This window comes from Trichosurus vulpecula, chromosome 9 (assembly GCF_011100635.1).
Source record: "Trichosurus vulpecula isolate mTriVul1 chromosome 9, mTriVul1.pri, whole genome shotgun sequence".
NCBI lineage: Eukaryota > Metazoa > Chordata > Mammalia > Diprotodontia > Phalangeridae > Trichosurus > Trichosurus vulpecula.
Genome location: NC_050581.1, coordinates 115,106,891 through 115,121,836, shown reverse-complemented (window position 1 = coordinate 115,121,836; position 14,946 = coordinate 115,106,891). Strand labels below are relative to the sequence as shown.

The window sequence follows — 14,946 nt, the reverse complement described above, 5'->3', positions numbered from 1 at the left end:
TAATCAGCCTCCCCACCCCAAATACTCCACACAATTCAACATAAAGGGTTTCTATAGTCTTATCCTCTGAAAGTTAACAAAGCAAAGTAAAAACCACAGGCATCTGTCAGACTATTCTAATAACACACCACTTGTTTATGAAACTCACAATGTTTTCATAAAATTGGGGGGGGGGGGAGGCCAGATGTGATTTTTATATGTATAGTGAATTCTTAGCATGAAAATTCCCTCCATCTATACCTGGAGAAATGTGGAGTTTTAAATGACCTATCCAGGGTCATAAAGCCAGCACCACAGAAGGGGGGGGGCAGGGGAGGGAGAGATTGTAACTGTAAAGAGTGTACAACTCAGATATAAGATATTTTTACTGAAACCAAAAATTAATGTACTTGGCAACTTCAAATCATAAAAATAATAAAATACAATTTTTTTAAAATACAAATTTTTGAGGTGACTTCACTAATGTGTTACTATTTTGGGCTATTCTTCAAAGAAGGCATATTACCATGCCCAATCCTGTATAAAATAAGAATACATATACAGAGATGCAATGAGGTTCTTTTTACAGACAATATAACTTCCTCAGGTTTGCTTTCTCCGGGATAATAAAACAAATTTTTTTGAGGAAGTTCAGATGAACTGCCATCAAAAGGTAGAAGTCACTATCCACTAAGGAGTATGCCATTTTAAAAAAACACAAAAATATGTTTTGCCTTTCAGGCAAAACAAAAACTAACATCATCCCTATTACAAAACAAACCCCCAAATATTTGTACTTTCCCATTTTGGGAGGTGGGGAGGGGGAGTGACAGGGAAGTGGTGTGTCTTCAAGGTAAAGAGAAAAAAATGGCAAAAAGCAAAAGCACTGCTATGGAATAGAGAACGCAGAACCTGGGAAAACAGAAACATCATTTGGGTCCTTCTATCTCCTAAATAGACTGTAAGGCTTATTGACAGGAATACTTTCTGTTGCAAAGAGCTAGAAACAAAAGTGGTACCCATCCACATTATTAAGCCATAAAAAGGGTTGGATTCCAAACAATCTAAGACTTGTATGAACTTCAGATTCCAATCTCCTTGAAGTCAGGGGTTGTCTTTTGCCTCATTTTGTATCCCCAGGACCTATCACAGTGCCTGACACATAGTTAAGTGCTGAACGAATGTTTATTGGCTGACTGAAATGATCCAGGGTGAAATGAGTGGAACCAGGGGAACAATTTACACAATAACTGGAATAACATGAAGAACAAATAACTTTGGAAAATTTAAGAACTTTGAACAAGGCTGACCAGTCATAACTTCAGAAGACTCTGATGACTGATGAAACAAGCTTTTTATGTTTTGAGATGGTCAATGTGTGAACTTGTTTTGCTTGATATATTTGCTTGTCATAAGGGAGGACTTTCTATTTGGAAGGGAGATCGTGTGTGTGTGTGTGTGTGGGGGGGGGGAGTTGGTAGATACTAATTAAAAAAGAAAAGAACTACAATTAAATATTAAAAAACGAAGTTCAAAAAAGGGAACATACATGGACAATTTATTAGTATGTTATACTTAATACAGCTTTTAAAAAACTACATAACAGAAGTTCAGTTTTATATACAATCCTATTTTTCTGTTCTTTGTATAATGAAATTTTCATGTTTATCAAGCCCATGATTTTTAAAAAAATTTATTAAATGACAGAGTTGGACTAAATGGCTTCTGAGGTCCCTTCCAGCTATACATGCTTGTAATTAAGTGTTATCAGAAGACAATTTTGTCAAGGAACACCAAGACTAACCATTATCAGAATGATCACTTAAGTTCAATAATGCACTAATATTCTCACTAATGTAACAAATACCTAGACAAGGTCTAATATTTTTGGCTTAAGGTAAGCATTTTGGCCAAACCTAAAATATGTCATCAAAAAGATTTTTCTATTTTCTACCAATATGCTAACTGCCAAGTTATTAAGCAAAGGCTTCAGCCCCCACCAACTGTGGAATAAGAACACATTTTCATTTAATTATGTCTATAATTTTGAAAAGATTAAATCACTTTCAACAGAAGTTGGAAATACCAAAAGTTATTAATATCTTTCAGTTAACTTCACTGCCTGAATTACTAATTGGCATAGTATTTTAAGCATAAATTAATGGATTCAATCAGTTAAATGCCAAGCTGTATTCGCTTTCATCTGCAGAAGGTAGGAAGCTATTACTTCATAGGAAAATTGTTTTAACAGCAATTTTAAAAAGAACATTCTTTGTAAATGTTCTCCTGTTGGCACATTTACAACTATACCTGCATTTTTACCATTCAGCCTTATTTTCAGGGGTAAAAAATTTTGGTCTTATCTATCTGAACATATGCATTTAAATTGGTAGAACTAAAGAAATCTGTCAAATGAAAATACTTAGTAATTAGAGTTAAAAACACAAAGAGCAGCACACTACAGACAGAAAAGCACTGGTTCTGGCAGCGATACTACTTCTATTTCTGTGTGACATTAGGCAAGTCCTAAGTTTCCAGAAATGAGGGTGCTGGACTAGATGGCCTTAGGTCTCCTCTAGTTCAAGATCCTGGATCTAAGAACCTATATATATGTTTCATAATTTCTACCTTGAGAAAAATTATAACCTACCTCACAGGGTTATGAAGATGCTTTGTAAACCTGTGCTAAGTTACAAATGTCATCTCATTTGATCCTCACAGCAACCCTGGGAGATATACTTGCCCGGACTCACAGCTAGAAACTGTTGTGAGGTTCAATTTGAACTCGGGTCTTCCTAACTCCAGGCTCCAGCACTCTAACCACTGAACCACCAGCTACTTGGAAACAGATGTTATATCCTGGTGAGGGTCAACTTGGATGGATCATAGTGTGTATATAAAGCTGGAAAAGGTAAGAGACAGGCTTGTCTAGGGCTTTAAATGCTGAACAAAGGAGTCTATATTTGATCCTGGAGATAAGGAACTGTAAGTGTGACATTATCAAACCTGTGCTTTAGGAATATCACTGGTAGCTGTGTGAAGGATGGATTGGAAAGGGGAGAGGGAGACTTGCTGCAGGGAGGTCAATCAGAAAGCTATACCAATCCAAGTGAAAGGGGTTAAGGGTCTGAACTAGGGTAGTAGCTGTGTCAATGCAGCCAGAGGGATGCCTTCAAAGAAGGACAGAGTTTGGCAACACTATGTGATGTAAGGGATAGTCCACGGGCAAGTCACTTCATCTCTTGGCCTGTTTCATTTGTAAACTTAATAGGGTGGGACTAGATGCCCTCTAAGTTTAATTTTATGTCTTTAGAGCTGTGATGCTCTAAGATGTAAAACAGAGATAAATAGTACTCACCTCACAGGGACGTTGTGAATATAAAATGACAAACTTATGTTAATCTATGTTAACTAATTTACCTGCTTTCTCATGCAGAGGATATAATGTAATACAACCACTGATTCTGAGTCATACTGTAATCAATTACTGATAATAATGAACAGGCATTTGCTCCCACTCTTAAGTGGCCCCTGACAGCTGTGCTTTTCCAATTTCTATGTCTACTTTTTAGAAAGTATTTCACTCTCCTCTTTCACTGCCAGACTGTAACTTCTGGTCTGTTCTCCTCTCCCAATTTGCAACTTTGGCCAAAATCCTGGATACCAGAGAAAGCCATTTAGAATCTTTTGTAAAGCTAAAACATTTTTGGGAGGGTCTATCCTATAAATAACATATATAAACATGTCCTTTTATATTTCTGGACAGGTGAAATGTTATTGTATTATAAAAACATTTGTAACAATTAGTGGTGTATAAACCTAGGATCAGCTATTTACAAATTCTGAGAAGACTTCTCCACTACCTATGCTTATGCGGAACAGCTGTAACCTAAGAAATCCACAATGAATTTCAAAAACCAAATTTCCCCTTCCAATAAAAAAAAAAGTAAGAAAACTGAGATTGAATCCCTTTTATTATTTCTTTTATTTTCCACATATGTAGTCATACAATACAAACTGGATGGCAGGTTCTGATTAAATGGGAATTAACTGATTTGTGACTACAGCAGCTCTGATATTCACCATGAGATTCATACAATTGTTAAAATGAGTATCACGATAGGGTAAAAGTTTAGTTAAAATTCTGATTATAAGCTCTTGAAACCAAACAACCTAAGTATGAAAATTCTCACTCTGATCTGAGTCCTCCTCTCCACATTGTATCCTGCAGAAATTCCACCTCTGCATTAAAAGCAAAACGGGGGTTGTTAAAAACGCCAACTCTGATAACAGAATTCTTTAATTTCATATTATAGTCTACATTTTATGACCTCAATTTCTAAATTACCCTAGAATACTAATAAAAACAATGCCTTCTCAAGGAGGTATATCTGCAAAATGCTGAGGAGTACACAATAATTTCAATAACTACAGAAGGATAAGAAAGTCAAGTAGTACAAAATAAAGAAATAAAAAAGGGAAACCCTCATTTATTTGCAATACATAAAAGCAAAAGTACACCTATAACATTAAGATAGCAGTACACAACACAGCACACCATGTAACTGCTTGATTTTTGTCTTCTTTTAAAAGGCTCACCACAGTAGCCAACTATTTTTACAAACTCTCCTCCCTCCAAATCAAAATTTATTGTTAATCAAGACTTACAGAACAGAATGAAAAAGTTGGGATGTAACTTTGCTTTGTTCCAAGTTACTCCTACCTTAAGTATGAGTTAGCAGGTACTAGGGTATGTGGAATGCCCTTGCCATGTTGTGCAAGGGGTAAAGTGAATGGTTGATCACATGATTAAAAATGCAGAACTGTTAGGGTGTAGGACAACTGCTTTTTGTATGCTAACTATATAAACCTTAGTTCAGTTATTTCTGATCTTTTAGAATTGTAACAGTATCAGCGCCCCTCAAATGTTGAATAACATTTCTAAGAATATGCCAAAACAAACAAATTTTTTTTTTGAAGAATAGAAGGGGGAAATCTGTGACATCCCTTTGGGATAACCAGAGATATCTTAAGACTTAGGGGTTGTAATTGGTGAGCCAAGTTATATGTATAGACTACTTTGTCCATATATTTCCCTAAAATCTTGAAGTGTATCCCCCAAGTACTGGAGATAACACATTTAAGTAACATGTTTAGATAAACAAATTAGGCTTGTGATTAATTTTTAAACCATTAAATTCCTTTTAACTTTGGCCCCAACTAACACTTGGTATTTCAAGGTCTAACAGAATGAACCACTGACTATTACTAAAAACTAAAGTTAACTGACAAATTCATGCTCTCATAATACTTAAGTTTTAGCTTAGGCAAAGAATGATACCTAAGACTAGGGCAGGTCAGTTAGATGTGTAATAGTATGCTTTATACTTGAAAAAGTGAGGATAAAATTAATATTTTATAAACTGCTGAGGACTTGTTCTAAAAGAGTAACCAGAAAACTGTTCTGGTCTTTATGGCTCACCTAGTAACTAGCTGCATGACCTTGGGTGTGTCACTTAACTACCTCCCCCAACCAAATGTTGTTCATTTATAAAATGAGCAGATTGGACTACAAGATCACAACAATCCTTTTATGTCTAAAATTCTATGATGATAAATTCTAAGAATTATTTCTAGTGGCATCTGAAAACCATCCCTAAACTTATTTCAAATATTACTCAATCTTCACAAATTCTCTTAAAATTCCAACTTTCCGCTTCTTTGAAATGCAGAGAATGCCACCTAGCTCAAGGTGTTGTTTGAATAAATTAGTTAATATTAAGTACTGTGTAATTAAGTTATTATTGGAATTAAATTTTTACATGCTATTCACAACTAGGATTATGCAATGGGAAGGCTCGGCAGAGTCACCTCTAGAGTGACTAAAACTGTTCCTTCTATCTCCATATTTAGGTTAAAGATTCACTTACACGGTGATCCTTGGGTATTTTTTGTCTATCATCAGGATTCTGGCATTGACATTTCGGAGAAAAAGTCTGTTACTACCACCAATAGTAGGAATAGTATCAGCCGCAAAGGACAACAGCCTGCACACCACACTCCCTGGAAGGTCTACCTCAGACTGCGATATCAGTGGACCAACACGAAGTTCTCACGCTAAGATATTGACTTTGTAGAGTAGTTAAATCAGGCTCCTCTGCGAGTGTGGAAGCTAATTTCCCTTTACCTAAGGTGTGGCACGGGGTGGTGAGAATACAAAGTGGAATCAGAGAAGTTGGGCTCAAGTCCCCGCTGCCTCGGTCGTGTGACCTTGGGCGAGTCACCTCACTTTCTAGCGCTCGGAATACTCACCGGTAAATACAGGGCTGACGATACTCTTCCTCCCTCAACTTACGGGGGTGTGAGCACTTCATAGAACGGCATATAAACTAGAGGTTATAATAACCGAGGGCGCTCCCGGTCCCCCTTCTCCTGATACGGAACAGAAACTGGGATATGCCGGTAAAAACTCCTCCTCCTCCTCCTCCCTTTCTTCCTCCACCACAAAATGACTCAAACACTCCGGTTCTCAATTCATGCCTTTCTCCGGCCTCGGGGTCCGGGCTCCCGTCACACCGTAACCTCCCAGCGGGCAGGAAGAGAACGGCTCTTTTCCGCCTCGAGGTCCCCGCTCCGGCCGCAGAAGCCGGCTGGCCGTGGGAGGGACGAGCACCGACTCTCCCCGGGGTGCCTCGGCGTCCGGGGCTTCGGTTAAGGCGTTCCAAGAGGCGGTCTTTAAGGCCCCTAACAGCTCCACCCGAGCTCGGCCTCGGATCCGCCGTCTCCGCCCCGGGGAGGGGGGGGATCAAGACTTTGCGGGGGGCGAAGGAAACCCGAGTTCAAATCCTACTCCGACTCTTACTATGCCTCCGCCTCAGTTTCCTCATCGGTGGAAGGCGGGGGTGGGCCTCGAAGTCCCCCCCCAATTCCGCTCCGATACTATAATAATACTAACAAAAGGTCCGCAGACGCCCCTAGGATCCACCGCCCCCCTCCCCCAGCTCGCCCCCTGGATCTCGCGGAGGTGAAGGGCAGGCTTTCGGGGCGGGCGGCCCCGGGCCTTCCTGCCTCGTACAGGCAGGAGCTTCCCCGACTCGGCTCTCTCGCCTCCGCGGGTCCCAAGCCCCTAGCGTCGAGGCAGACCTGAAGCTCCTGGCCTCCCAGCCCCACCCCAACCCCCGCCAACCCCGGCCACGGTCTACGCGCCCTCGGCCGCTCCCTCACGGGCCTACACCCCGTAGGCCTCCTTCGGTCGGAGCCGCGGCCTTCATCGCCTTGGGCCACCCCTGCTGGGCCCGGCCGCCTCGGGCCTGGCCTGCTCGGACCCCGCTCCCGTCACCTCCCCCGCCCGGACCCCCGGCGCCAGGGGGGGGCCGCGGCGCTGAGGGGGACCGGGGTGGCGGAGGGGGCCTCGCCTTACCTCCCCGCTCCTGAGCCTCGGGCTTCCCGTCTCCTCACCCGCGAGCGGCTGCCGCTCCTTCTTTTTATCGGCTCTCCAGGCGTTGGTTTCGCTCCCACAAGATGGCGGCTCCCGACGGCAGCCACGTCAGTGCCAGGGAAGGCCGTGGGGGGGGCTGGGTAATCGGCGGGCTGCGTCACCGCTTCGCCCCGCCCACTCCCCTACTTCCCGCCCCACCCTTCCCTCTATCTCCTGACCCTCCCTCCCCGCTCCCTCCCTCCCTCCCTTCCTCCCCCAAGATTGCGGGGTAAGAGCTTTCGAGCCCCGTTGGCCCCTTCCTACCTCACTCCTCTGGCTCCCGGGGCCTTCCGTGTCCTCCGTCTTGTGCGCACGCTCACAGGCCGCTCTCCCACTCCTTCCCACTTTTCTTATGCGCACGCGTGCGTACCTCTCTCTTTTTCTCCGGGCCCAACCTATATCAGGCCGCTTCCCAGGTGCGAGCCGGCCTGGATCGGGAGGTCGCAGACTGCGCATGCGGCCTAGATCTCTTACGCTCCCTGCCCTACTTCCCGGGAGCCTCCGTGGGGGCCGCAGCAGGTGGTGGTCGGCCTCCTTTTTCGCCATCTAAAGTTGTTCGTAAATCGAAGCTCCACAAACAAAAACCGCTATTATACCGCCGGCCTACCCACCTCCCCCTTACTAATCTGACTTATTTATTGATTCCCTGGGGAAATGCTTTAAGAAAACAATGCTTCTCTTCAAACACACAGTTTTACTTTTTTAAAGGGGGAAACTTTTCTCCCCAAGATGCTCACACGCTGGGGTCTGGGGTCTTGTCGACCGGACACGTGGAGGCAGCCAGACGTGGTTTTCATGGCACCTTGTCCAGTCCCCTCAGTGTAGTGGTCACCCGCCTCCACCGCACTCACTTGGGCTTAATGAGGTCATCCCTAAGGGACTGGACCCGATACTTCAGCTGGGGAGATGCTGCCGGACATTGACTCCCCCCCCCCCCCACTCGGTGCCTCCATCGATAACAGCTGGAGCTCGAATTTAACTTTTCTGCCTTTAAAGGAAACTGAGGCCCGGAATGGCAAAGTGACTTCCCGAAGGGCACTCAGCCAACCAATGTCACAGCTGGATCTTTGAACCCTGGCCGACCAAGTTCAAGTCAGGGCTTAAAGCTCTACAGAAATTCTGGATTAGCCAAAAAACTTTTATTAAGGGCCTACTATGCGCCAGGCACTAAGATCTAGGGAAGTGTAGAGAGGTAAAAGACTGGCTTTGCCGCTTGAGAAGCTCACGATCTACCGACCATTACTACAGGCATCATTATTAATAAAATATTATGTGATATACAGTATAATAGTATCATAACCTTTCTTCCACGTTGGCCAGAGCTTAGCACTGGGGAAGAGTCAATCCACAATTTATTGTTTATTTAGAAAAATAAACTGAATGTGGAGGGCTAAAGGGCCAGCTTTCTGGAGTTAAATCATACGTGTCTCAATTGGACAATTTAAAAAAATTTTTTTTTAATTTTAATTTTTTTAAATTTTTTTTATCTAAAAGTTAAGTTTTAGTTTTAAGCTTAAAAACTACACTAAGACTTTCAGACAGGTAGCTGGGAGGTGCAATGTCTAGAGCTCTCCTCACTGCGTCACCTCGCTGCCACCCCCTAGGCCACCCTTTTAAACAGAGTTATGGAATCATAGCTTTAGGGGCGGAAATGGACCTACAAGTCATTCTGTCCAACATTCTTATGTTACAGATGACGCTGAGGCTCAGAAGAAAAGGTCGCTCATCTCAGATCACACAGGCAATGAGTGGGAGCGAGGTGTCCCAGTGGAAGAGCCTGGAATCGGGAAGGCCTGGATTCAAATCTGGTCTCAGGTACTGACTAGCTGTGTGACCCTGGGCACGTCACTTAACCTCCATCTGCCTGTTTTCTGAGCTGTAAAATAGGGATAATAATGCTACCTACCCCAAAGGGTGAGGATCCAGATGAGATCATTGTGAAGCACTTAGCAGCGCCTGGTGCATTGGTGCTGTCATTCAGTTGTCTTTCAGTCGTGTCTGACCCTTCATGATAGTGGAGTAGTTTTGATATTATCTTCTCTAGCTCATTTTACAGATGTTAAACTAAGGCAAACAGGGTGAAGTGACTTGCCCAGGGTCACATAGCTAGGGAGCGTCTGAGGTCAGATTCAAAATTTGACTTCAGGCCCAACACACTATCCGATGCACCCTTAGCTACCCTCCTGACACATAGTAGGTGATTAAGAAATGCTTGTTTCCTTCCCCCACCGGTGTGCCATCACATTAAAAGGTTGAAGACTTGTAGGGGTGAATTGAGACAGAAAAATAGACATTTGAGCAGCATTCACTGTGTCCTGCTCTGATCTGGCGCTGACTACTGACCTCCTTGCCTTGAATCTCCAGCCTGGCCTCCAAATGCTGACTTGTCTTAGACCTCTAGGTTTTGATTTATACACACTTGGATCTCATTCCTGGCAGTAGCAAAATGATAAGAGGCGAGCTCACAGAGTTGTTGAAATAAAAATCATCGACAAGGATTCTAAAGCATTTTCTATGTGGCAGACACGATGCTAAGCTTCAGGGTTACAAAAAAAGGCAAAAAACAATTCCTGGGCTCAAGGAGCTTAAATTCTAGTGGGGGGCACAACATGTGAATAACTTATACATCTGTAAGAAATGGGAGGAGGAGTTTTGTTTCCATAGAATTGAAGGTATACTTCCCCCCCCTCCTCAACCCCAGCTTTAGCAGAAACCAGGCCTCAAGGTTGGTCAGGTGAAGGTCAGAGGCTTGTACACATGCTTTTTGAGAAGGCAATCAGGCGAACCAGGTTGAACCAGTTCAAGCTTATCTAGGGTCTGGTCTTGGTCAAGAGTCTAGGCCTACTGATTTGCATAATTTGCATATGTTAAAGAGGGAACGTAGGGGAGTAAAGAATGTAGATTAATCCTAAACTCAGACAAGGAAAATCTAATTAACTTCACTTTTGCTTCTGTGTCCTTATTATCCTACCTATATAAACTGTATAACCTAGGAAAACTATGTAAAAAATAAAGATTGTAAACTAACCATGACTCTAGCAGGAGTGGAGGGAATGGTTACCCCTGCTCCTGCAGCTGTAACAGTGTGAGTGTTCTAGTGAGTACTATGCTTGTTCTCTTGAGGAATATAATATACCTTTCTCTACTTATCCTAGTTTTGAGTTCTTTGGATGAGAATAGGCAAATCATGTACGTTTTCCTGAAGTAAAAGAAAGCAATGAGCAGTGGAAGCTTGGCTCAGGCTTACTTCCTGATTCTGCCTTGGGAGTCCTGTGATCCCCACTGAGGTGTCCACTTAGGATTTTCCTGGGGAACCCTGTGCTCTGCAGAGCTTTCTTAAGGGGACATCACTTGGGACTTTCAGCCTCGTCTCAGGAGCCTTGTGATCTTGAGGGGCTATCACTTGGGTCCTCCTTAGAGTCTGACTACTAGGAGGCCCTGGGATCCCCACAGATTAAAGGGGGCTACTACTTGGTCTTCCTCTGGGAATCCTGTGGTCTGCACAGCCTTCCTTAGGGATTATCACAGGGTTCTTTCTCAGGACTTTGGCCCTGCCTAGGAAGTCCAGTGATCCCCAAAACCACATTTTCTCACAATTTGGGGAAGTCCAGTGATTCCCAAAATCGTGTTTCTCAAAGATCTAAGATATATTCAGAGTAGATTGAAGGTGATCTCAGAGAAGAAGGCACTAGCAGCTGGGGGGACTGGGAAAGGCCCCCTGCAGGAGATAAGATTTGAGCTGAGTCTTGTGGGAAGCCAGGGAAACTAAGGCAGCACTTGGGGGAATAGTCAGTATAAAGGCAAGGATGGGGGATAGACGATTGTGAGAAACAGCAGGTATCTAGGCCCAGGGCTCTATTCATTGTATCCGCCTAGCTGCCTATAGAGGATATAGGCATGAAAGATATGAGAACTCAACCCACCGGAGAGAATGAGATCGCCAGGTGAGACTGTATGCAGTGAAAAGAGAAAGGGGCTCAGGACAGAGACTTGGGGGTTCCCAGAGGAGTACAGGAGCCTGCTCAAACCATCTCAGGAAAACCTGTTGTTAAATTTTCAATGAGAATATTTCCCCTGGGAAATCAGCAAACACTATAAATTAGGGCTTGCTATATTGTTTTGTCTGGGTTTAAGAAAGTGATGGATAAAGTGTTGTTAATGCAGATTAAACTTAAAAGTGTGCCAGGGGACATACTTTCCCCTCCCCCTCTCCCTCAGAAGACTGGTTGTTAAATTTTTACCAGCATACCACTGGGGGCACACAATTAGAGTGCATGACTGAATGAGGGGCCAGCAAAGGGGACTGAGAAGGAGCATGTGGACTGATAGAAAGCCAACCAGGAGAGATTAGTTTCATGAAAACCTCAAGAGGAGAGAGCTTCCAGGGGGAAAAGGTGATCAATTGTGCCAAATGCTTCAGAGAGGTCAAGAAGGAGGAAGATTGAGCACAGGCCAGTAGATTTGGCAATTAAGAGGATCAATGATAGCTTTTGGAAAGGGCAGTTTCAGTTGAATTCAGATTTCAGAGAATTTAGAAGAGAGTAAGAGGAAGTAGGGTGCTGAAGGGGATTTTATAATCCTTAAGACTCTATTGAAATCGAAGTTACTGTTATTATCACCAGTGTATATCAGCTCCCTTTTGGGGAAGAAGACACTAGCCTTCCTCAAGACATTCACTTCCTCAAAAGCCCAGAAGGACTAAAAGGAGAGAGGTGACCTTTGGCTGGGTGGGTAGAAGCCATAGGCTTTGCAGGCGTAGAAGGTTTGGGTTGTATGAGATGTAAGGCAGTGAGTGCCTCCTGTAGGGGCGGAGCATTACCTTCTTGATAAATCTCAGGTCATTCATTTAGGATTTCCTTCTATTTCAGACTGAAGCCCATCCACGACATCCACAAGCCGATCCTGTGTGGTTCTTGTCTGTGCCCATAAGTTTGACACTCAATGTGCTAAAAGCCTTCCTTGATTTCTCCAAACATCTCCAGGGTACCTGGGAAACACCCTAGCTATCCACCTATTGTTCCTTACCCTTGACCCCCATCTTCTCTTCAGGTCATACTCATTTTTTAGTGTTTTAAAGTTTATAAAGGACTTTCTTGATAACACCCTTATGAAGCAGATACTTTAAGTATTTGTAGTCCCATTTTAATTTTTTTCTTTTTATTCTGAATTTGACCCTATTCTCTTCCCCATGCCTTCTCCCTCCCCCATCTCAGAGTTTTTACTCTTTTCCTTCTTCCTCCCCTCCCTGCTAATGTTGGTATTTGTTTATATTTGATCCTGATGCTTACGACTTCCTCACCTATCCTTCCCTCTCTCACATACTCATGTCTTATATAGTCTCCCTGATGTGTGTTCACCTGACCCTATTGAGTATACATATGCAGATGAGTATACATATATTCAGTTGACCCTGTTGAGTTGATATATCTCTATACCATGTGGCGTGTGTGTGTGTGTGAATATATGTGGGAATGTGTTTCAAGCTTCCTTTATCCAGTTGAGTTAAAAGTGAGGCTTATGGGATGCTTGTTCCTCCCCTCCCACCCCATGCTCCATGCTTATAAGCTCTTCATCTCATGCATCCCTATTATGTGAGATAGTGAATTTGCCCCTCTTCCTCTTTTCCTCCTCAAAAGAGTACTGTATGCCTCCTATTTCCTTCTGCTCATAAGACCATCAAAATACAACAAAGACAACCCTCTCTTTATTACCTTTGAAGATATTAAAGTTCTAAGAGTATACTTGTTTCTTCTCTCTCTTAAAGAAACAATTAATCCTCGGATGGTCCCTTTCAAATGTGTGTACGTTTCTGTTTCTCTTGTTTCCATTTCAAAGGATCTACTCAGGAAAATTTTATAAAAGGCTTGGGTTTTTTGGGTTTTTTTGGTTTTTGTTTTTTGCCTTGTAGAATATACTTAGTTTTTCTGGATAGGTCATTCTTGATTGTAAGCCTTTCGGAGTATCACATTCCAAGATCTCCTCTCTTTCATGATGGCAGCTGCCAAACCTTGGGTTATCCTGATTATGGCTGCTTGACATTGACGGCTTTCTTTTTGGATTGCTTGAAGTGCTAGATTTTGGCAAAGATAATCCTGAGAGTTTTTATTTTGGGATTTTTTTTCAGGAGATAACTGGTAGATTCTTCCTATTTTCATTTTATCATTTGGTTCCAAATATAACATCCAAGCTTTTTTTTTCTGGTCATAAATTTCAGGTAGTCTAATCTTAGACAATCTCTTTGATCCTTTCCAGGAAAATTGTTTTTGATAATATATACCTTACATTTTCTTCCATTTTTTCAATTTCCCAATTTTTTCGAACATTTCTTGTTGTCTCGTGGAGTTGTCCCAATCTAATTTTTAGGAAGTTTAGTTCTGGAGTAAGGTTTACCACTATCTTTTTTCTAAGGTATTAATTCTTTGTGCAATTTTTTTTTTCTCACTAGCTATTCCATTTTGTATCTCTTGTTTCAATCTGTTCCAGATATTCTTCTGGCAGTGAGATGGTGAAGTGGATACAACTCAAGACCTGGAGTCAGGAAGACTCATCTTCCTGAGTTCAAATCTAGCCTAAGACACTTATTAGCTGTGTGACCCTGGGCAAGTCACTTAACCTTATTTGCCTCAATTTCTTCCTTTATAAAATACATGGAGAAGGAAATAACAAACCACTATAAAACAACTCTTGTAGCTGTTATGGCTAAGACATTCTTATCTCTGAGGCTTCACTTGGACTTGGGGTGTTTCTCTTTTCTGGTGTTTATCTCTTGGGCTTTTTTCAGCCCAAAGTATTTCTTCATTATGTTTGTTTTTTCCTTCTCTTTTCTCATATCTCTAGCCTCATTTTCTGGATTAGAAGCTTGCACATGGGTCAAACTCTGCTCCCATACTCCTGGATAGTATATAGTAAGTCCTGCCTGATCCTGAGTTTGATGGCTAAGACGAGATATCACCTTCTGTAGGAACTGTATGGTCTAGTCTCCTATTGTGGAAACTGGCTGCCTGGATGCTAAGTCAGGTGCCCACTGCTTAGAGCTGGTCTGGCCTTTTTTCCTGCTGCTTTTTGGGTCCTTGGGGGTCACCCTGTTCTGAGTACTGCTCTGGTCCTGTTTCCTGCTTCAGATAGTTCCCCATGGCTTTCCAATGTTGGGCACTGGTCTGGCCCTATTAACTCCATTTTAAAGATAAAGAAATAGAAACCCAGAGACATTAAGTTATTTCCTGAATAATGGCAGAGTCTGGACTTGGATCCAAAACCAGGTCTTTTTCTTCTTTTCCAAGAATTAAGAATAGTAGATCTACTTACCTTACTTGATATTCAGCCCAATTCACTGATCTCATCACAAAATCCTTCTCCTCTTTTCAGCATCCTCTTCTTCCCACCACTTACTGCTGGACCTTTGTTAATTTTCATGTTATTCTTCCCACCTGGAATCACCTCCTACCCAAATCCTACTCATTCTTCAAGGCTCAGCTCACATTCCCCCTTTA

General features: G+C 42.7%; 1 protein-coding gene across 3 annotated transcripts in view; it reads right to left on the bottom strand.

Annotated features, from left to right (window-relative positions):
• ARF1 (ADP ribosylation factor 1) overlaps positions 1-7,901 on the bottom strand; it is a 31,121-nt gene extending 23,220 nt beyond the window's left edge. The window contains exons 1-2 of one of the 3 annotated variants that reach the window (XM_036737923.1): positions 7,721-7,891; positions 7,400-7,553 (exon numbers count right to left, since the gene is read on the bottom strand). The gene's annotated coding sequence lies outside the window, so the exon portion shown is untranslated. Of the gene's footprint in view, positions 1-7,399; positions 7,554-7,720 lie in introns of all 3 variants that reach the window. The other 2 variants (XM_036737924.1, XM_036737925.1) reach the window with 2 other exon arrangements.
• Positions 7,902-14,946: the final 7,045 nt, after the last annotated feature.